General features: G+C 39.3%; 1 protein-coding gene across 4 annotated transcripts in view; it reads left to right on the forward strand.

Moving 5' to 3' along the window:
- CCNY (cyclin Y) overlaps nt 1-21,637 on the forward strand; it is a 328,449-nt gene that overhangs the window by 133,362 nt on the left and 173,450 nt on the right. The gene's annotated exons all lie outside the window — the stretch shown is intronic.

The following is a 21,637-nucleotide window of genomic DNA, read 5'->3' on the forward strand; positions in this document are numbered from 1 at the left end:
CTTGCCTGCATTTGTTATCTCTCGTCTTTTTGATGCTGGCCATTCTGACAGGCATGAGGTGTTATCTCATGGTGGTTTTGACTTGCATTTTCCAGTGATTAGTGATGCTGAGCATATTTTCATGTGCTGGCCGTTTGTATATCTTCTTTGGAAAAATGTCTATTTATGTCCTTTGCCCATTTTTCAGTTGGATTGTTATTATTATTATTATTTTAAAAAAGATTTTATTTATTTGACAGAGATCGCAAGTAGGCAGAGAGGCAGGTGGGGGGTGGAGTGGCGGGGAGAAGCAATCTCCCTGCTGAGCAGAGATCCTGATGTGGGGCTCCATCCCAGGACCCTGGGATCATGACCTGAGCTGAAGGCAGAGGCTTAACCCACTGAGCCACCCAGGCACCCTGGATTGTTATTATTATTAGCTCTTGGGTTCTTTATATATTTTGGATATTAGGCCTTTATCAGATATATGATATGCAAATATTTTATCCCATTCTGTAGGTTGACTTTTCATTTTGTTGATCTTTTTTTATTTGTTTTTGCTGTGCAGAAACTTTTTAGTTAAAAATAAATAGTCCCATTTATTTATTTTTGTTTGTCCTTTTTAGTATTATATATAAAAAAGATCATTGCCAAGGCACATGTTGAAGAGCATTTTTCCAGTGTTTTCTGCTAGGAGTTTTATAGTTTCAGGTCTTATTAAGTCTTTAATCCATTTAGAGTTAATTTTCATGAGTGGTGTTTGCTAGGGGTCTGGTTTTATTCTTTTATGTGTAAATTTCAAGTTATTCGGTCCCCCAAAAGACAAGAGATTGTCTTTTCTCCATTGAGTATTCCAAACTCCATTGTCAGGTATTTGTTGACCGTGTATACATGGGTTTATTTTCATGCTCTTGATTTTGTTCCACTGCCCTGTGTATGTTTTTGTCAGCTTATAGCTTTAGAATACAGCTTGAAATCAGGATGTGTGGTATCTCCTGTTTTGTTGTTCTTTCTGAGAATTGCTTTGACTTTTTGGGATCTTTTGTGGTTCCAAATTTTAGGATTGTTCTTTCAGGAAGAAATGCCATTATACTCTTGATAGGCATTGTGCTGAATCTATAGATGGCTTTGAATAGTAGAGATATTTCAACAATATTAATTCTTCCAATTCATGAACATGGGATATCTTTCCAATTATATGTGCCTCCTTTGATTTATTTAATCAGTGTTTTGTAATTTTCAGTGTAGAGATCTTTCACCTCCTTGGTTAAATTAATTCCTAAGTATTTTGTTTTTGATAACATTTAGATGGGATTGTCTTTATTTCTTTTTCAGATAATTTATTGTTAGTGTTTAGAAACTGCTGATTTTTGTTTAAGTTTTATCCTGTAACTTTACTGAATTCATTGATTATATCTAGCATGTTTTTTTTTTTTTTTTTTTTTGTAGAGTCTTCAGGATTTTCTTGTATATAAAATCATGTCATTGGCATATAGAACCAGTTTTACTTTTCCCTTTCTAATTCTTCTGCTTTTTATTTCTTGTTCTTTCCCAATTACTCTGGCTAGGACTTCCAGTATTATGTTGAATAGGAGTGGTGAGAATGGGTACCATTGTCTTTTATCTGATCTTGGAGGAAACTCTTTCAACCTTTCATTATTGAATATAATGTTAGCTATGGGATTGGAATATTTTTCTTTCTTTTTTTCTTTTTAAAAATTTTCCCTTCATGTTCCTTTTTTTTTAAAAATATAAATTTTAGGTAGTTAACATAGAGTATAATATTGGTTTCTGGAGTAGAATTCGGTGATTCATCACTTATGTATAGTATCCAGTGTTCATCATAACAAGTACGCTACTTAATACCCATCATCCCTCTAGCCCTTTCCCCACACATCCCTCCATCATCCCTCAGTTTGTTCTCTGTTGTTAAAAGTCTCTTATGGCTTGTCCCCCCCCCCCCCCCCATCTGTTTTCTTTCTTAAATTCCACGTATGACTGAGCTCATATGGTATTTATCTTTCTCTGACTTAATTTCACTTAGCATAGTACCCTCTAGATCCATCCATATCATTGCAAGAAGGCATGTTTTCATTTTTTTGATGGTTGAATACTATTCCGTTGTGTGTGTGTATGTGTGTGTATATATGTACACATCACATTTTCTTTACCTATTCATCAGTCAGTGGACATTTGGGCTCTCCACATCCTCACCAAGACCTGTTGTTTCTTGTGTTGTTTGTTGTTGATTTTAGCCATTCTGAGAGGTGTGAGGTGGCATCTCATCATGGTTTTGATTTGTATTTCCCTGAAGATGAGTGATGTTTCACTCATCATGTTTCTATTAGCCATCTGGATGTCTTCTTTGGAAAAATGTCTTTTCATGTCTTCTACCCATTTCTTAACTGGGTTATTTATTTTTTTTTTGGGTGGGGAGTTTGGTAAGTTCGTTGTAGATTTTGAATATTAACCCTTTATCGGATATGTCATTTGCAAATACCTTTTCCCATTCTGTAGGCTGCCTTTTAGTTTTGGTAATTGTTTCTTTTGCAGTGGAGAAGCTTTTTATGTTGATGAATTCCCAATAGTTATTTTTGCGTTTGTTTTTCTTACCTGTGGTGATGTGTCTAGCAGGAAGTTGCTGCAGTGGGGGTCAAAGAGGTTGCTACCTGTGTTCTCTTTTAGGATTTTGATGGTTTCCTATCTCACATTAATGTCTTCCACCCATTTTGAATTTATTTTTGTGTGTGGTGTAAGAATGTGATCTAATTTCATTCTTCTGCATGTTGCTGCCCAGATTTCCTAATACCATTTGTTGAAGAGCTTGTCTTCTTTCCATTGAACATTCTTTCCCACTTTGTCAAAGATTAGTTGACCATAGAGTTGTGGTTCCATTTCTGGGCTCTCTGTTCTGTTCCATTGATCTCTGTGTCTGTTTTTGTGTGAGTACCATACTGTCTTGATGACCACAGCTTTGTAATAGAGCTTGAGATATGGAATTGTGATGCCTCCAGTTTTGTTTTTCTTTCTCAGAATTGCTTTGGATATTTGGTATCTTTTGTGGTTCTATATAAATTTTAGATTTGCTTGTTGTAGATCTGTGAAAAATGCTGGTTTTATTTTGATAGGGATTGCATTGAATGTGTAGATTGCTTTGGGTAGTATAGATATTTTAAAAAAAATTTATTTGAGAGAGGGAACGAGCGGGTGTACATGTGTGTGCCCATGGGGGGAGGGGCAGCGGGAGAGAATCTCAAGCAGACTCCTTGCTGATTGTGGAGCCGGACATGGGGCTCTGTCCCATGACCCATGAGATAATGACCTGGGAAGAAACGAACAGCCAGACACTTAAACTGAGCCAACCCAGGTGCCCCAGTAGTATAGACATTTTAACAATGTTTGTTCTTCTGATCCATGAGCCTGGAATGCTTTTCCATTTCTTTGTGCCCTCTTTAATTTCTTTCATAAGTGTTTTGTAGTTTTTGGAGTATACATCTTTTACTTCTTTACCATTGTCTTTTCTCTGAACTTGGAGGAAAACCTTTCAACCTTTCACCATTGAATATAATGTTAGCTGTGGGATTGGAGCATTTTTCTTTTCTTTCTTCCTTTTCTTTCTTTCTTTTTTTTTTTTTTTTAAGATTTTATTTGTTTATTTGACAGAGATCACAAGTAGGCAGAGAGGCAGGCAGTGGGGGGGGGTGGGAAGCAGGCTCTCTGCTGAGCAGAGAGCTCGTTGTGGGGCTTGATTTCAGGACCCTGAGATCATGACCCAAGTGAAGGCAGAGGCTCAACCCACTGAGCCACCCAGGAGTCCTGGGAGCATTTTTCTTATAGTCTTTTTTATATAATGTGTATATTCTTTGATACTGTACCAAAACTTGACAGGTGGTAGTTTACTGAAGATTAGTTGTAGTGCAGAATCTGAAACCATTTGTTCTCTTAAATTAAAATTTATTAATCAAGCTTGTACCTGAGGTGGATGTTTTACCCAAGCAAGATTTTGTAACACCATGCTTGTATCATTTGGAAAATACTGGTTTACTAAGTTATGTAGATCTTCCTAATGTTGACATATTTCGTCTATTTAAAATTACATTTGATTCAACACTGATCTAATCAGAAAAGTGTTTTAATTATTGGGAAATTTTAAGGTTGTTTGTGATGGTAGGAGTTTTCCAGAGTTCTGACTTTGGGGGAAAGCACAGATTTTATCACTGGCCTTAAGAATTTGAAGTAATTCAAGGCTTCCTTTATCAAATATTTTCTCAGAAATTAACAGATATGCGAGCCTCAATAGCCAGAGTTTATCATTTGTTCTTTGAGGTTAGAATGATATTCTATGAAAAAAGTGACTAGGTTAGCTTAGAACCCAAACAGTTACTTAGGTGCTTTTCCTCAAGATGACCATTGAAATACTTTCCATTTCATCACATAGAATATTAAAAAGATACTTACTCAAGGCTAGAACTTTAATAAAGTTAATAATTTTTACTGCTTCATTTAAGGGCATTCTTAAGTGAAACAGCTTGTTCCCCGCCCCCCCCCCCCCCTTCTGTGAGTGGGTGATTTGAAGAATAGAGTATAGTGGCACAGTGTAGTGTCTCTACCTGGCTCTGTGAAAGGTGCCAGCAGATTTGCTCCCCATCGCATTTGCATGATTACTGCAGTGAAAAGGCAAAACGAAGTCTTAGTATTACAATGCAAGTAGTTTTGACCTTGCAGAACCCCTGAAAGTTTCTTGGGGACCCCTGGGGATTCAGAAACCACATTAGGAGAACTGCTGGACTAGCATGTAATAGATGTTAAGTATATATATCCAACTGATACTGTCTTGTATTATTTTACGTCTGTTGTCTTTGGTCCAGGCTCTTATCTTTCATCCTAAGTACTGGACAAAGTATCCCAGAGGGATTAGGACATTGATAAATGTGAGATTAGTGAATGAACTCCTGTGGGTTAGGATTGGAAGGAGGGCATGTTAAATATAAATACTTGTTTTGCTGGATGCTAAGGTGGAAGAGACTGCTTTACTGGATGTAGCGATCACCATTTGGTGATTTCTTTCTTTCTTTCTTTTTTTTTAAAAAAGATTATTTATTTATTTATTTGACAGAGAGAGAGATCACAAGCAGGCAGAGAGGCAGGCAGAGAGAGAGGAGGAAGCAGGCTCCCTGCTGAGCAGAGAGCCCAAAGTGGGGTTCTGAGATCATGACCTGAGCCGAAGGCAGTGGCTTAACCAACTGAGCCACTCAGGCGCCCCCGTTTGGTGATTTCTTGATAACTTTGATGTTGAAGGACGCCAGATAACTGAAGAATTTGCATATTTGACTTCTGGCAGTTTTCCTAGCTGTCAGATGTTCTCTCCCCCCCCCCCCCCAAAGATTTTATTTATTTATTTGAGAGAGAAAGGGAGGGGGGAGGAGGAGCAGAGGGAGAGGGACAAACAGACTGTATGCTGAATGCAGAGCCTGACACAGGGTTTGATCCTATGACCGTGAGATCGTGACCTGAGCCAAAATCAAGAGTCAAGATACTTAACTGACTGAGCCAGCCAAGTGCCCCCTGTCAGGTGTTTATGTGAGTAATGTTTGAGCCCATGAAGATGTCTGAGGCAGGCAGAGTGATTGTGTACTTTTCAACAGTCAGTCCTTTCCAGGAGTTGGTGCCCTTGTTCATTTGGATGAGTAGACAGAATGCAGATGCTAATGCAGTGCAGGTACTGGCTGAGCTCTGTACCGTGTCACAGCTGGGGCAGCTAGAACATGAGGAAGTTGAGTAGTACTTTGGCCCCAAACAACTTGTGCCAAAGCTGGGAACAGGTTTTACCTGGGACATTTTAATATTAAGACCTGGCTTCTCAACACTTTAAATAGTGTTTTTTGTTTGTTTCATTTGGTGACAAAATGTTCATGAGTATTGAAGCAATTACCTTAAAGAGCTGGAAGAGCTTTTTGCCACTTTATCCCAACTCTGCTATTTGGATAAAACTAACCTGGAGAGGTGACTCTTGTCATATTTAGATTTTTCAAAATGGATATCTGCTTGGCTTTTGAGTTTTTCCTTATTGCAGATCTTGTTTTAAGTGGGAGAAGTTGCTTTCCTCCTTTTGTGAGTGGATTCTCTGTGGTGTGCCAAAATAACTGTCTTCCTCCAAAGGGCTCAGGAGCTGGAAGGGGACTTCAGATGTTGGCCTTGGTGTGGGTGATAAGACATGTGATCTTCAGTGTTTTACTACATTAGAGAAGAGATTTTTGCCTGGTGTTAATCCATGTCCTAACCTAGGACCTTAACTTCCTGGAAGGGCTTGCCTAGAGTCCTCTCTGGTTGCTTCTTATGCTAAGTATGGTGTATGTGTCATAAGAAGAGTTATTAGGAGGGTTTTTTGTTTTGTTTTTGTTTTAGTGGACTAGTAGCTCCCAAAAAGAGCCTTTAGAGGAGAGACAGAAGGGGACTTGAAGGAGACTGGAAGTGGGATGTTGTAGGGGGAGCTGCAATGCAGGATGTCTTGAGGGAGATAGGCTCCCACCTCAGGGATCTACGGTAAGTGTAAGAGTTATGATTGTCAGTGTGATGTCCTATATCCTGTCCCTTTCGATCCTCACCATGATCTTACCAGTTAGACAGGGAGTTTTATAGGTGTGGAAAATGAGACTCATAAATGTCAGTCTAAAGGCATATGGTTAGTCAGTTGCAGAATGGGCACCAGTCCTCAGGCCTCCCTCTTCCCAATGGATGCTTGCTTATTTTAATTAGAGGCTTCTCATGGCCAGAGTCAAGAGGACATTAAAAGAGTCAGTGTGCTAAGTGGCTACCTTAGAGCAGACTTGAAGTCAGGAGTATTCAGGGTGATTTACTAGGGAATATGCTGTTGCCACTCTATAGAGGTGGGATGGACCCTACCCCAAATTTGGTTCATGTGTCAAAGATGAGGCCACACGCACCCCAGGAGAGTATGAAAAGGCTCCTACTCACATGATCAATCTTTGTCTGGGACATGAGGCAGGCTTTGAAGTAGGTGGAGAGTGTTGTCAGAGGGCAGGGAAAAGACTGGCGTGGCTTAATTTTGCAGAGAAAATGAACTTGGCTGAGGTCTTCCTTGCCTGCCTGTCCGTGCTTGCGTGTTTTGAAATTCCTGCTTGTGCCAAAGGAGGGGGCCCTGGGCTTTCTTACCAGCTTGCCCACATGTGGGGCAGAAAGGGAACCAGGGAGAGCTAGGGCTTGAAAGCTGTTAGCAGTCAAACATCAGAAATGGAGCCAGACTGTATTAGAGGCAAAGGCATCTTTCTCTAGGGACCTAGCAACTAGCAGTTTGATTCTAGGGTAGTGACTGCGTGAGCAGCTGGAAGGACTTTTGGATTTAGCGATGATTATAACTCTGCATGATCTCAGCTTTGCGTATCCTATAACTGCCCATTTCCTTTCCCATAATAAGTTAAGCATTTTAACTGATTTTGAGTGTTATGCTATTAGGAACAAAGTGTAGTCTGTGGGAAAAGAAAAAAAAAGTGGTATAGAAAGGCCACGAATGCATGAATATTGCTTTTTCCCCTCCCCATTTTCTTATTATTTTTTTAAATTAACATATAATGTATTATTTGTTTCAGGGGTACGGGTCTGAGATTTATTGATCTTAAACAGTTCACAGCACTCACCATAGAACATACCCTCCCCCGTGTCCATCACCCAGCCACCCCCATCCCTCCCACCCCTCCTCACTCCAGCAACCCTCAGTTTCTTTCCTGAGATTAAGAGCCTCTTATGGTTTGTCTCCTTCTCTGGTTTTGTCCCGTTTCATTTTTGCTTTCTTTTACTGGGCGCTCTCTCTTGCTTATCTCTGTCCTCCATCCCAGCCCTATTTTACCTTGGGACTTGTTAGGAAAGTGAGTTAATCTGGGCCAACCGTTGGTGGAGCCATCTGTTGGAGGATTTGAAACCTCCTTTCATCACACAGGAGGGGGAATTAATAGCTGTCTTCCAGAAATTTTAGCAGTCATCAGGCTGAAACTGTCTAACAAAGCAGGTCACACAGCTGAATGAAGAAACGCACAGGAATTAATAGATGGATTGCGAAGGACTACTTTGTGATAGGACTTTTTGAACTTGGAAAACTGTCATTAGTAGGTTACACTTGGGAAGGTGTGTTTTGGAAGCCAATAGGACATGCACTCTAACAGTATACTGTGTAGTTAGTTACATGTTGTAGTATTAGATGATTCAAAGTCGAAACATCTGTTCTAGCTCTTAAAACTTGCTTTTACTTTTGCATTGCTTTAGTGGAAAGGAGGATGCTGCTTTGAGGGTTACTTAGAGCTTGGGAAGAGAGGTGTGGTTTGTCTTTTTTCATAAGGTGATTTCATTGGGGTCAGTATTGTCTTTCAGTAACATATCATGACTCTTACGATGTTTGCTCAAGTGAAATTATGTCATTTTTCAAGGTACTGTATCTTCTCACCTCCATTTTTGGTCTGTCTGAACTACTACTACAGTCTTTAAAATTTTATGTAACTTTGTATGTTGTGTACATTCAGACAGCCATTTCATTTCAGCTTGGCGGAAAGTGTATTTGTCTGGTCATAGGTGTTTTTCCTGGTTTATAATAGATCCTCTAAGTTTTGCTGATATTTTACTCAACTATTTGTACAGTCAGCAAATAGAATTAATTATGAATGCCTTTTTTTCTGTCTTTTGCATATAAATTTCCCTCAGAAAGCCTTAAAGTCATTTGTGGTATGAATGCATTCAATTTATACAGCATTTTTTGGTTATATCCTTCCCTCGGGATCAGTTCTCATCATTGTGACTTTTACTGTCCTCTTCTCCACAAAGAATAGAAAGATTCAGGTTATTTCCTGGGACAGACAGCAGTCTCAGATCATTGAGGGCTTGGATCTGGAAGTGCTGATTCCACTTTGGTTTGTGCTTGGAATTATGCCTGAATGCCTGGAATTAGTCTGACATCCAGTCATTGAACATTTATGTGTAAAGCATTGATTGTGCAGTGATTACTCTTAGAGATTACTGGTGGTCTGAGTTTACTTCTGGAATGTCTTGCCTCATTCCTGATATGCACCTAGAAATTGAGCCCTCTTTCCAGTCTAAGGTATGTAATAGGGTTTTAAAGTCCAAAGAGACCTTAGAAATCCCTATTTCTCCTGTCTTTTTTATATGTAGGCCTACCTGTTTTACTGCTTTTGCTATATAGCTCTTCACGGATAATGGTGTGTGTGTGTGTGTGTGTGTGTGTGTCTGGTCTTACATGTGGAAGGCTTGTGGCAACCGTGCATTGAGCAAGTCAATTGGTGCTATTTTTCCAACAGCATTTGTTCACGTTGTGTCTGTGTCCCATTTTGGTACTGCTTGTAGTCTTTTAGACATTTTCATTATTGTTACATTATTGCTGTAATTTCATGATAAAATTTTAATGGATAAAGAGTTACTTGTTATGGATGAATACAGAAAGTGGTTTCTTGGGATGGAATCTACTCCTGGAGAAGATGCTGTGAAGATTGTTCAAATGACAACAAAGGGTTTAGAATATGACATAAACTTAGTTGACAAAGTAGCAGCAGGGTTTAAGAGAATTGAGTCCAATTTTTAAAGAATTTTTGCTCTGGGTAAAATGCTGTCAAACAGCTTTGCGTGTTTCAGAGAAATGATTTGTGAAAGGAGGAGTCAATCAAGTGTGGCAAATTTCATTGTTGTCTTTTTTTTTTTTTTTTAAAGATTTTATTTTATTTATTAGAGTGAGAGAGATAGAAAGGGAACACAAGTAGGGGGAGTGGGAGAGGTAGAAGCAGGCTCCCCACTGAGCAGGGAGCCCAATGCGGGGCTCAGTCCTAGGACCTGGGATCATGACCTTGAGCTAAAGGCAGACACAACCGACTGAGCCTCCCAGGTGCCCTCACTGTTATCTTATTTTAAGAAATGATCACAGCCACCCCTGCCTTCAACAGTCACACCATCCTGATCAGTCAGCAGCCATCAATACTGAGGCAAGAGCCTCCACCAGCAAAGTGATTACAATTTTCTGAAACCTCTGATCGTGGTTAACACTTTTTAGCAATAAAGTATTTTAAAATTAAGGTATGTATATTGTTTTGAGACATAATGCTATTGTACACTTAACACACTACAGTTTATCATAAATATAACTTTTTGTTTTTTAATTTAATTAAAAAATTTTTTTAAAGATCTTATTTATTTATTTTAGAGAGAAAGAGTATGTACACAGGAGAGCACCAACGGGGGAGGGGCAGAGGAACAGACAATCTGAAGCAGACTTACCAGGGAGCCCAGCATGGGGTTCAGTCCAAAAACTGCAAGATTATGACCTGAGCCTAAACTAAGAGTTGGACACTTAACTGACTGAGCCACCTAGATGCCCCTTTTTTGTTTTTTAATTTTAAATGTAACTTTTATATATACAGGGAAACCAAAATTTAATTTGATTTGCTTTATTATAATGCTCTGGAATTGAACCCACAATATCTTCAAGGTATGCTTCTGTAAAGAACGTTAAGATAACAAGTAAGTTTAAACATTTATTTTGAAAAATTAAAAAAATACAAAATTAAGGAGACCAGTATATTGATCTCTATATATTTATCACCCAGATAAAGTAATTTCAAGATACTGCCCAGGTGCAGCTAGCTGTTTTATATAGAGCACTTAACTCTGCTCTCTTTTTATTACCTTCAGCAACCCCGTGGGGGCAGATAGTATATCTCCATCTCGAACATGAGAAAATTGAAAGGTCCAGAGAGATTAAGTAACTTATCCAAGGGTTACACAGCAGCCAACATTCTAAGTCTGTCTCCTAACCCTGAATTGCCTGAAGAAGTTTCATGGCTTGTCTGACGTACATAGTAAGCTGGAATTGGACTTGAGATGGGACCAGGAGACCTGACCATTTCACCATTTCCTTTATGATAATTTTCTTATGACTTTTTTCTTTCCACTAGCCTTTTGTAGCCAACTGGTTTTGGACTTGAAACTTGAGTACTGTTTTAACCATGTTAGGCAGACTGTGTTATCCCAAGGCTTGGGTGGTGGGAGTAGTCTGCTCTGGTGCAGATGATAAGGGGTGCATTGTTTGCAGGGAATTTAATAACAATAATAAAAACATCCAAAAAGTTTGTCTGCAAAATCTAAAATTCTAGAATTGTGTCTGCAGTTCTAAACAGTGTCAGTGATAACATATTCCTTCTCCAAAAATCTTTTGTTGGTGTGTGTTCTAAATAATTGCTATGTAACTTGAGTTTTAATAATATATAATGTAAGTTTCAAATAAGCACTTTTTGATTATCCTTTGATAGATACTGTATTCTACACAGAACTTGAATCAGAGACTCTTAATTATACAGTTGGCCCCCAACACTGGGTATTCAGTGACATGCATTCACTTCCAGAGATTTTTAAGAGTTTAAAATTGTTCAAGCTTGCTTCAAACATTTTTTGTGCATTCAATCCCTGTGGTACTGCATATTTCTGCATTTAAGTGGTATATTTGAAGTTAACAGTGATATTATTATTGAGGTTTATAATTCTGTCATTGTGTGTGATTCTTGAAGTTTTTGTTTCTGCTTAATTAAAACATGAAACAGTGCAAACCTTGAGGTGTAATATTTTTGTTGGTAATTGCCAATTTTGGTTTATACAATAAATATTTTGCTGAGTTTTCATAATATGTGTTGAAATTTTTTATGTTATTTTATTTTTTAAAAAAATTTTATTTGAGAGAGAGAACAAGAGAGCATAAGCAGGGGGAGCATCAGTACTGTAAGTGGATAATAATGCTTAGATTAGAATAGTGACCTTGAATCAAGGGATTGACTTAGAAACATTTTTAACAAAAAGTGTTTCTGACCAGGTGCTAGTTGTCAGTGTTTTTTAGACTGCTCTGATTTAAGTTAACTGGGATATTTATTTTAAATGACATGACCCCTCCCTTGAAGATTTTTTAAAAAATAATTTAAAAAAATTTTAAAATATATATTATTAGCCCCAGGGGTATAGGTCTGTGAATTGCCAGGTTTACACACTTCACAGCAGTCACCATAGCACATACCAGTGTCCATAACCCCACCACCCTCTCCTCCCGCCCCCGCCACCCTAAGTTTGTTTTGTGACATTAAGAGTCTCTTATGTTTTGTATCCCTCCGATCCCATCTTGTTTCATTTATTCTTTCCTGACCCCCCAAACGCCCCACGTTTCATCTCCACTTTTTCTTATCAGGGAGATCATATGATGGTTGTCTTTCTCTGATTGGCTTATTTCGCTAAGCATAATACCCTCTAGTTTCATCCAGGTTGTCACAAATGGCAAGATTTCATTTCTTTGATGGTATTAGTATATAGTATAGTATATAGTATTCCAGTGTATATATATATACACCACATTTTCTTTATCCATTCATCTGTTGATGGACATCTAGGTTCTTTCCATAGTTTGGCTATTGTGGACATTGCTGCTATAAACATTCGGGTGCACATGCCCCTTCGGATAACTACATTTGTATTGTTAGGGTAAATACCCAGTAGTGCAATTGCTGGGTTGTAAGGTAGGTCGTAAGGTGTTTTCAACATTTTGAGGAACCTCCATGCTGTTTTCCAGAGTGGTTGCACCAGCTTGCATTCCCACTACCTGTGTAAGAGGGCTCCCCTTTCTCCACATCCTTGCCAGCATCTGTCATTTCCTGACTTGTTAATTTTAGTCATTCTGACAGGTGTGAGGTGGTATCTCACTGTGGTTTTGATTTGTATTTCCCTGATGCCGAGTGATGTGGAGCACTTTTTCATGTGTCTGTTGGCCATCTGGATGTCTTCTTTGCAGAAATGTCTGTTGATGTCCTCTGCCCATTTCTTGATTGGATTATTTGTTCTTTGGGTTGAGTTTGCTAAGCTCCTTATAGATTTTGGATACTATCCCTTTATCTGATAGGTCATTTGTGAATATCTTCTCCCATTCTGTCAGTTGTCTTTTGGTTTTGTTGACTGTTTCTTTTGCTGTGCAAAAGCTTTTGATCTTGATGAAGTCCCAAGAGTTCATTTTTGTCCCTTGAAGATTTTGATGAAAAGGTTTGACTAGAGCCAGGGAATCTTCAATATTCACAGTAACTGTAGGGATTTTCTAGGATCAAGTATGGGAAAGAGCCTTTTTAGGTTGGAAAAAAGGTTCCTTTGTCAAATATATTTGGGATACCCTGGCTTAGAGTAAAGCAGGTTTCTTTCACATAGCACTTTGCTGAATGTTTAGTGTGATAAGTGGCATGCATTATGGGGAGTGGGAGGAAGAATGTATATAAGGCAACATTTACCAGACTTATTTACCTTTACCTCTTTGTTTTAAGCACACGGCAGTACGATGTTCCACCGACAACACTTTCCAAAACTATGAATTACAACAACTTACTCTTAACAAATTCTAGTCAAAGGGGTTTTCCTGCTAGTGTCTTAGCAGGATAGCTACGTGGCTATCCTAGAAAGTAAGCAGATGAAACTAGTGACCCTGCGGTGGGAGGAGTGATGATACAGATCATGACTCACTGAAGTAGACTTGAACACACATTGATTCCATCTGGGTTTGCACACTTAGCACTGACATGGCTCCAGGCCAGTCCCGTACATACGGTTGGCAAGGGCACTCTTAGGTTGGGTTGGTGGAGGAGCTTTCCTTAGCAAACACTTTTGTGAACTTAGGATGGAAGTCTGCCCTCCGAGAATTCTGTTGTTGCCTTTGGGAGGACTATCTAATTTCTCCCCAGATGTACACCCATGTTTAACTCAGAAGTTTCTGCCAGTGCTTGGATGACTGATGATGAATTGCCTTTGGACCATCACTTCAGCTAAGGGCAGTCATCTCTAGGAACTCACATTAATGCACAAAATCTGATCTGGAGACCTTTGTTCCCAGCATATGGATTGAGCTCCTCTCATCTTTTACAGTGCTTGTGGTGCCAAGATAGAGCAGAGACCCAGGACTATAACAGCTGTGGGCCTGCTGAGAATTAATTGTGGCTAATAATCTGGTTATTTACTTCTTTCATTATTGTAATTTAAATCTGTGTTATACAAATACATGAAATTAAGAATTAGAATACTATAGGTAAAACCTAGAGCTCTAGTTTATTCCTTTTAATTGCTATACAGTATTCAGTTGTATCCTTATATCCTATTTTATTTACCTATTCTGTTTTTTTCTAACTCATTAATATAGTATATTATCTCATAGTCAATGCAAATACTGATGGCCATGAACATTTTGCACAAGTCTCTTTGGGCACAGGTTTGCATGTTTTCACAGGATAGATACCTAGAGCTCGAGGTATTAGGTTTAAGAAATTGCACATATTTATAAAATGTATGTAAGTTTCAGATTAACATACTTTTTATTACTTGTCCTTTTTAACCCTAACTGGCACACAGTGAGTGATTAACCAAGAATAGGGAGATGGGAGTGATCGGCTTCCCCCTCTATCTGCAGGCAACACAGGGGTCCATTGTAGAGGATTTAAAACCAAGGATAGAGCTGACTGAAAGTCAGATTGTTTATTTTCTTTTCTTTTTAACTGCCATGTGCCTGCCATTATAAACAATGTCCATAATAAGTCTTCCCCCACCACATCTTTTGTTGGCCAAGATTCCAGGTATTTGCTGCAGTAACTGTTGAGGCTTTTGTTTTGCTGTAATAAACATTCTGTTTCACATGGAAGTTAAATCTTATATATTTAGCTCCATATATGTTGATGTAGCTCTACACATTAGTTGTGAAAGGAAGTTCGTAATGGTTTGTAAGCTTTTTTTTTTTAATTTTTAATTTTTTATAAACATATGTTTTTATCCCCAGGGGTACAGGTCTGTGAATCACCAGGTTTACACACTTCACAGCACTCACCAAAGCACATACCCTCCCCAATGTCCATAATCCCACCCCCTTCTCCCAAACCCCCTCCGCCCCAGCAACCCTCAGTTTGTTTTATGAGATTAAGAGTCACTTATGGTTTGTCTCCCTCCCAATCCCATCTTGTTTCATTTATTCTTCTCCTACCCACTTAAGCCGCCATGTTGCATCACCACTTCCTCATATCAGGGAGATCATATGATAGTTGTCTTTCTCAGCTTGACTTATTTCACTAAGCATGATATGCTCTAGTTCCATCCATGTTGTCGCAAATGGCAAGATTTCATTTCTTTTGATGGCTGCATAGTATTTCATTGTGTATATATACCACATCTTCTTGATCCATTCATCTGTTGATGGACATCTAGGTTCTTTCCATAGTTTGGCTATTGTGGACATTGCTGCTATAAACATTCGGGTGCACGTGCCCCTTTGGATCACTACGTTTGTATCTTTAGGGTAAATACCCAGTAGTGCAATTGCTGGGTCATAGGGCAGTTCTATTTTCAACATTTTGAGGAACCTCCATGCTGTTTTCTAGAGTGGCTGCACCAGCTTGCATTCCCACCAACAGTGTAGGAGGGTTCCCCTTTCTCCACATCCTTGCCAGCATCTGTCATTTCCTGACTTGTTGATTTTAGCCATTCTGACTGGTGTGAGGTGATATCTCATTGTGCTTTTGATTTGTATTTCCCTGATGCCGAGTGATGTGGAGCACTTTTTCATGTGTCTGTTGGCCATCTGGATGTCTTCTTTGCAGAAATGTCTGTTGATGTCCTCTGCCCATTTCTTGATTGGATTATTTGTTCTTTGGGTGTTGAGTTTACTAAGTTCTTTATAGATTCTGGACACTAGTCCTTTATCTGATATGTCGTTTGCAAATATCTTCTCCCATTCTGTCAGTTGTCTTTTGATTTTGTTAACTGTTTCCTTTGCTGTGCAAAAGCTTTTGATCTTGATGAAATCCCAATAGTTCATTTTTGCCCTTGCTTCCCTTGCCTTTGGCGTTGTTCCTAGGAAGATGTTGCTGCGGCTGAGGTCGAAGAGGTTGCTGCCTGTGTTCTCCTCAAGGATTTTGATGGATTCCTTTCGCACATTGAGATCCTTCATCCATTTTGAGTCTATTTTTGTGTGTGGTGTAAGGAAATGGTCCAACTTCATTTTTCTGCATGTGGCTGTCCAATTTTCCCAGCACCATTTATTGAAGAGGCTGTCTTTTTTCCATTGGACATTCTTTCCTGCTTTGTCGAAGATTAGTTGACTGTAGAGTTGAGGGTCTATTTCTGGGCTCTCTATTCTGTTCCATTGATCTATGTGTCTGTTTTTGTGCCAGTACCATGCTGTCTTGATGATGACAGCTTTGTAATAGAGCTTGAAGTCTGGAATTGTGATGCCACCAACGTTGGCTTTCTTTTTCAATATCCCTTTGGTATTCGAGGTCTTTTCTGGTTCCATATAAATTTTAGAATTATTTGTTCCATTTCTTTGAAAAAGATGGATGGTACTTTGATAGGAATTGCATTAAATGTGTAGATTGCTTTAGGTAGCATAGACATTTTCACAATATTTATTCTTCCAATCCAGGAGCATGGAACATTTTTCCATTTCTTTGTGTCTTCCTCAATTTCTTTCATGAGTACTTTATAGTTTTCTGAGTATAGATTCTGTGCCTCTTTGGTTAGGTTTATTCCTAGGTATCTTATGGTTTTGGGTGCAATTGTAAATGGGATTGACTCCTTAATTTCTCTTTCTTCTGTCTTGCTGTTGGTGTAGAGAAATGCAACTGATTTCTGTGCATTGATTTTATATCCTGACACTTTACTGAATTCCTGTATAAGTTCTAGCAGTTTTGGAGTGGAGTCTTTTGGGTTTTCCACATATAGTATCATATCATCTGCGAAGAGTGATAATTTGACTTCTTCTTTGCCGATTTGGATGCCTTTAATTTCCTTTTGTTGTCTGATTGCTGAGGCTAGGACCTCTAGTACTGTGTTGAATAGCAGTGGTGATAATGGACATCCCTGCCGTGTTCCTGACCTTAGCGTAAAAGCTTTCAGTTTTTCTCCATTGAGAATGATATTTGCGGTGGGTTTTTCATAGATGGCTTTGATGATATTGAGGTATGTGCCCTCTATCCCTACACTTTGAAGAGTTTTGATCAGGAAGGGATGCTGTACTTTGTCAAATGCTTTTTCAGCATGTATTGAGAGTATCATATGGTTCTTGTTCTTTCTTTTATTGATGTGTTGTATCACATTGACTGATTTGCGGATGTTGAACCAACCTTGCAGCCCTGGAATAAATCCCACTTGGTCGTGGTGAATAATCCTTTTAATGTACTGTTGAATCCTATTGGCTAGTATTTTGCTGAGTATTTTCGCATCTGTGTTCAAGGATATTGGTCTATAGCTCTCTCTTTTGATGGGATCCTTGTCTGGTTTTGGGATCAAGGTGATGCTGGCCTCATAAAATGAGTTTGGAAGTTTTCCTTCCATTTCTATATTTTGGAACAGTATCATGAGAATAGCAATTAGTTCTTCTTTAAATGTTTGGTAGAATTCCCCCGGGAAGCCGTCTGGCCCTGGGCTTTTGTTTGTTTGGAGATTTTAATGACTGTTTCAATCTCCTTATTGGTTATGGGTCTTTTCAGGCTTTCTATTTCTTCCTGGTTCAGTTGTGGTAGTTTATATGTTTCTAGGAATGCATCCATTTCTTCCAGATTGTCAAATTTATTGGTGTAGAGTTGCTCATAGTATGTTCTTACAATAGTTTGTATTTCTTTGGTGTTAGTTGTGATCTCTCCTCTTTCATTCATGATTTTATTTATTTGGGTACTTTCTCTTTTCTTTTTGATAAGTCGGGCCAGGGGTTTATCAATTTTATTAATTCTTTCAAAGAACCGGCTCCTAGTTTCGTTGATTTGTTCTATTATTTTTTTGGTTTCTATTTCATTGATTTCTGCTCTGATCTTTATGATTTCTCTTCTCCTGCTGGGCTTAGGGTTTCTTTCTTGTTTTTTCTCCAGCTCCTTTAGGTGTAGGGTTAGGTTGTGTATCTGAGACCTTTCTTGTTTCTTTTTTTTTTTTTTTTTTTTTTTAAAGATTTTATTTGTTTATTTGACAGAGAGAAATCACAAGTAGATGGAGAGGCAGGCAGAGAGAGAGAGAGGAAAGCAGGCTCTCTGCTGAGCAGAGAGCCCGATGCGGGACTCGATCCCAGGACTCCGAGATCACGACCTGAGCCGAAGGCAGCGGCTTAACCCACTGAGCCACCCAGGCGCCCCCTTTTCTTGTTTCTTGAGAAAAGCTTGTACCGCTATATATTTTCCTCTCAGGACTGCCTTTGTTGTGTCCACAGATTTTGAACCGTTGTATTTTCATTATCATTTGTTTCCATGATTTTTTTCAATTCTACTTTAATTTCCAGGTTGACCCATTCATTCTTTAGAAGGATGCTGTTTAGTGTCCATGTATTTGGGTTCTTTTCAAACTTCCTTTTGTGGTTGAGTTCTAGCTTTAGAGCATTGTGGTCTGAAAATATGCAGGGAACGATCCCAATCTTTTGATACTGGTTGAATCCTGATTTAGGACCGAGGATGTGATCTATTCTGGAGAATGTTCCATGTGCACTAGAGAAGAATGTGTATTCTGTTGCTTTGGGATGAAATGTTCTGAATATATCTGTGATGTCCATCTGGTCCAGTGTGTCGTTTAAGGCCTTTATTTCCTTGCTGATCTTTTGCTTGGATGATCTGTCCATTTCAGTGAGGGGAGTGTTAAAGTCCCCTACTATTATTATATTATTGTTGATGTGTTTCTTTGATTTTGTTATTACTTGGTTTATATAGTTGGCTGCTCCCACATTGGCGGCATAGATATTTAAAATTGTTAAATCTTCTTGTTGGACAGACCCTTTGAGTATGATATAGTGTCCTTCCTCATCTCTTATTATAGTCTTTGGCTTAAAATCTAATTGATCTGATATAAGGATTGCCACTCCTGCTTTCCTCTGATGTCCATTAGCATGGTAAATTCTTTTCCACCCCCTCACTTTAATCTGGAGGTGTCTTCGGGCTTAAAATGAGTTTCTTGGGGGCAACATATAGATGGGTTTTGTTTTTTTATCCATTCTGATACCCTGTGTCTTTTGACAGGGGCATTTAGCCCATTCACATTCAGGGTAACTATTGAGAGATATGAATTTACTGCCATTGTATTGCCTGTAAGGTGACTGTTACTGTATATGGTCTCTGTTCCTTTCTGATCTACCACTTGTAGGCTCTCTCTTTGCTTAGAGGACTCCTTTCAATATTTCCTGTAGAGCTGGTTTGGTGTTTGCAAATTCTTTCAGTTTTTGTTTGTCCTGGAAGCTTTTAATCTCTCCTTCTATTTTCAATGATAACCTAGCTGGGTATAGTATTCTTGGCTGCATGTTTTTCTCGTTTAGTGCTCTGAAAATATCATGCCAGCTCTTTCTGGCCTGCCAGGTCTCTGTGGATAAGTCAGCTGCCAATCTAATATTTTTACCATTGTATGTTACAGACTTCTTTTCCCGGGCTGCTTTCAGGATTTTCTCTTTGTCACTGAGACTTGTAAATTTTACTATTAGGTGACGGGGTGTGGGCCTATTCTTATTGATTTTGAGGGGCGTTCTCTGAACCTCCTGACTTTTGATGCTCGTTCCCTTTGCCATATTGGGGAAATTCTCCCCAATAATTCTCTCCAGTATACCTTCTGCTCCCCTCTCTCTTTCTTCTTCTTCTGGAATCCCAATTATTCTAATGTTGTTTTGTCTTATGGTGTCACTTATCTCTCGAATTCTCCCCTCGTGGTCCAGTAGCTGTTTGTCCCTCTTTTGCTCAGCTTCTTTATTCTCTGTCATTTGGTCTTCTATATCACTAATTCTTTCTTCTGCCTCATTTATCCTAGCAGTGAGAGCCTCCATTTTTGATTGCACCTCATTAATAGGTTTTTTGATTTCAACTTGGTTAGATTTTAGTTCTTTTATTTCTCCAGAAAGGGCTTTTATATCTCTCGAGAGGGTTTCTCTAATATCTTCCATGCCTTTTTTGAGCCCGGCTAGAATCTTGAGAATTGTCATTCTGAACTCTAGATCTGACATATTACCAATGTCTGTATTGATTAGGTCCCTAGCCTTCGGTACTGCCTCTTGTTCTGTTTTTTTGTGTTGAATTTTTCCATCTTGTCATTTTGTCCAGATAAGAGTATATGAAGGAGCAAGGAAAATACTAAAAGGGTGGCAACAAACCAGGAAAATATGCTTTAACCAAATTAGAAGAGATCACAAATCGTGTGGTGGAGAAAGGGGATAAAAAGAGGTTCAAAAAGGAGGAAAGAAAAAAAAGAAAAAAAAAGAAAAAAGAAAAAAAAAGAAAAGAATTAAAAAAAAGAAAACAAATAAGAAAAATATAAAAAGAAAAAATATATATATTAGATAAACTAGTTAAAAAACGTTAAAAAAGAAAAAGGTAAAAGTTAAAAAAAATTTTTACTTGAAGGCGAGAAAAAAAACAAAAAATGAAAAAGAAAAAAATTAAATTAACTGCAAGACTAAAAAAAAAATCACAGGGAGAAAGCCATGAGTTCCGTGCTTTGCTTTCTCCTCCTCTGGAATTCTGCTGCTCTCCTTGGTATTGAAACCGCACTCCTTCGTAGGTGATCTTGGTCCTGGATTTCTTGTTGATCTTCTGGGGGAGGGGCCTGTTGTAGTGATTCTCAAGTGTCTTTGCCCCAGGTGGAATTGCACCGCCCTTACCAGGGGCCGGGGAGAGTAATCCGCTCAGGTTTGCTTTCAGGAGGTTTTGTTCCCTGAGCGCTTTCTGTAGATTTCCGGAGGAGGGGAATACAAATGGCGGCCTCCTGGTCTCTGGCCCGGAGGAGCCGAGAGCCCAGGGCCCCACTCCTCAGTGCGCCCTCAGAGAACAGCGCCCAGTTACTCCCATCTGCCTGACCTCCAGCCGCACTCGGATTCACTGAGCCTGCGACCGGTTCAAGGTAACACCGAGCTGCGAGCTCACTGTCGGCTCTGTCTCTGTAGCCGCCTTTCCCGTTCCAATACCCGCAAACTCTCCGACACTCAGACACCTCCGATCCTTCTGTGACCCTGCGGGACCTGAGGCCACGCTGACCCCGCGTGGGCTTCCCCCTGGTTTAGCCTCTGGAGCGATGTCCCTCAGTGGAACAGACTTTTTAAATTCCTGATTTTGTGCGCCGTTGCTCCGCCGCTTGCCGCCGCTTGCCGGGAGCCGGCTCTTCCCCCAGGTGTCTATCTTCCCGTCGCTTTGGATTCACTTCTCCGCAGGTCCTACCTTTCAGAAAGTGGTTGTTTTTCTGTTTCCAGAATTGCTGTTCTTCTCTTCGATCTGCGGATGGATTTGCAGGTGTTTGCAATCTTTAGATAAGCTATCTAGCTGATCTCCGGCTAGCTGAAGTAGTCTCAGCCTGCTACTTCTCCGCCATCTTGACTCCTCAATGGTTTGTAATCTTGAACTCACTTTGTATGTAATGTGTGTCTCCAGCCCCTGTGAGCTAAACAATGAATTGAAATAAACAGTGCTAGCACATTGACTGTGATTGCCTCCTTCTGTGGGACCACTGGAGTTTCTGTTTGTATTTAAAATCTAAAACAGTGAAACAACTTGAGGTGTAATATTGTTATTTGCTACTTGCAAACTTTAGTCTATGCGTGAAATACTCTGTCACCAGTATTCCAAAATGGAATATATACTCCCAGCAG

The sequence above is a fragment of the Mustela lutreola genome, chromosome 8 (genome assembly GCF_030435805.1).
Source record: "Mustela lutreola isolate mMusLut2 chromosome 8, mMusLut2.pri, whole genome shotgun sequence".
Classification (NCBI taxonomy): domain Eukaryota; kingdom Metazoa; phylum Chordata; class Mammalia; order Carnivora; family Mustelidae; genus Mustela; species Mustela lutreola.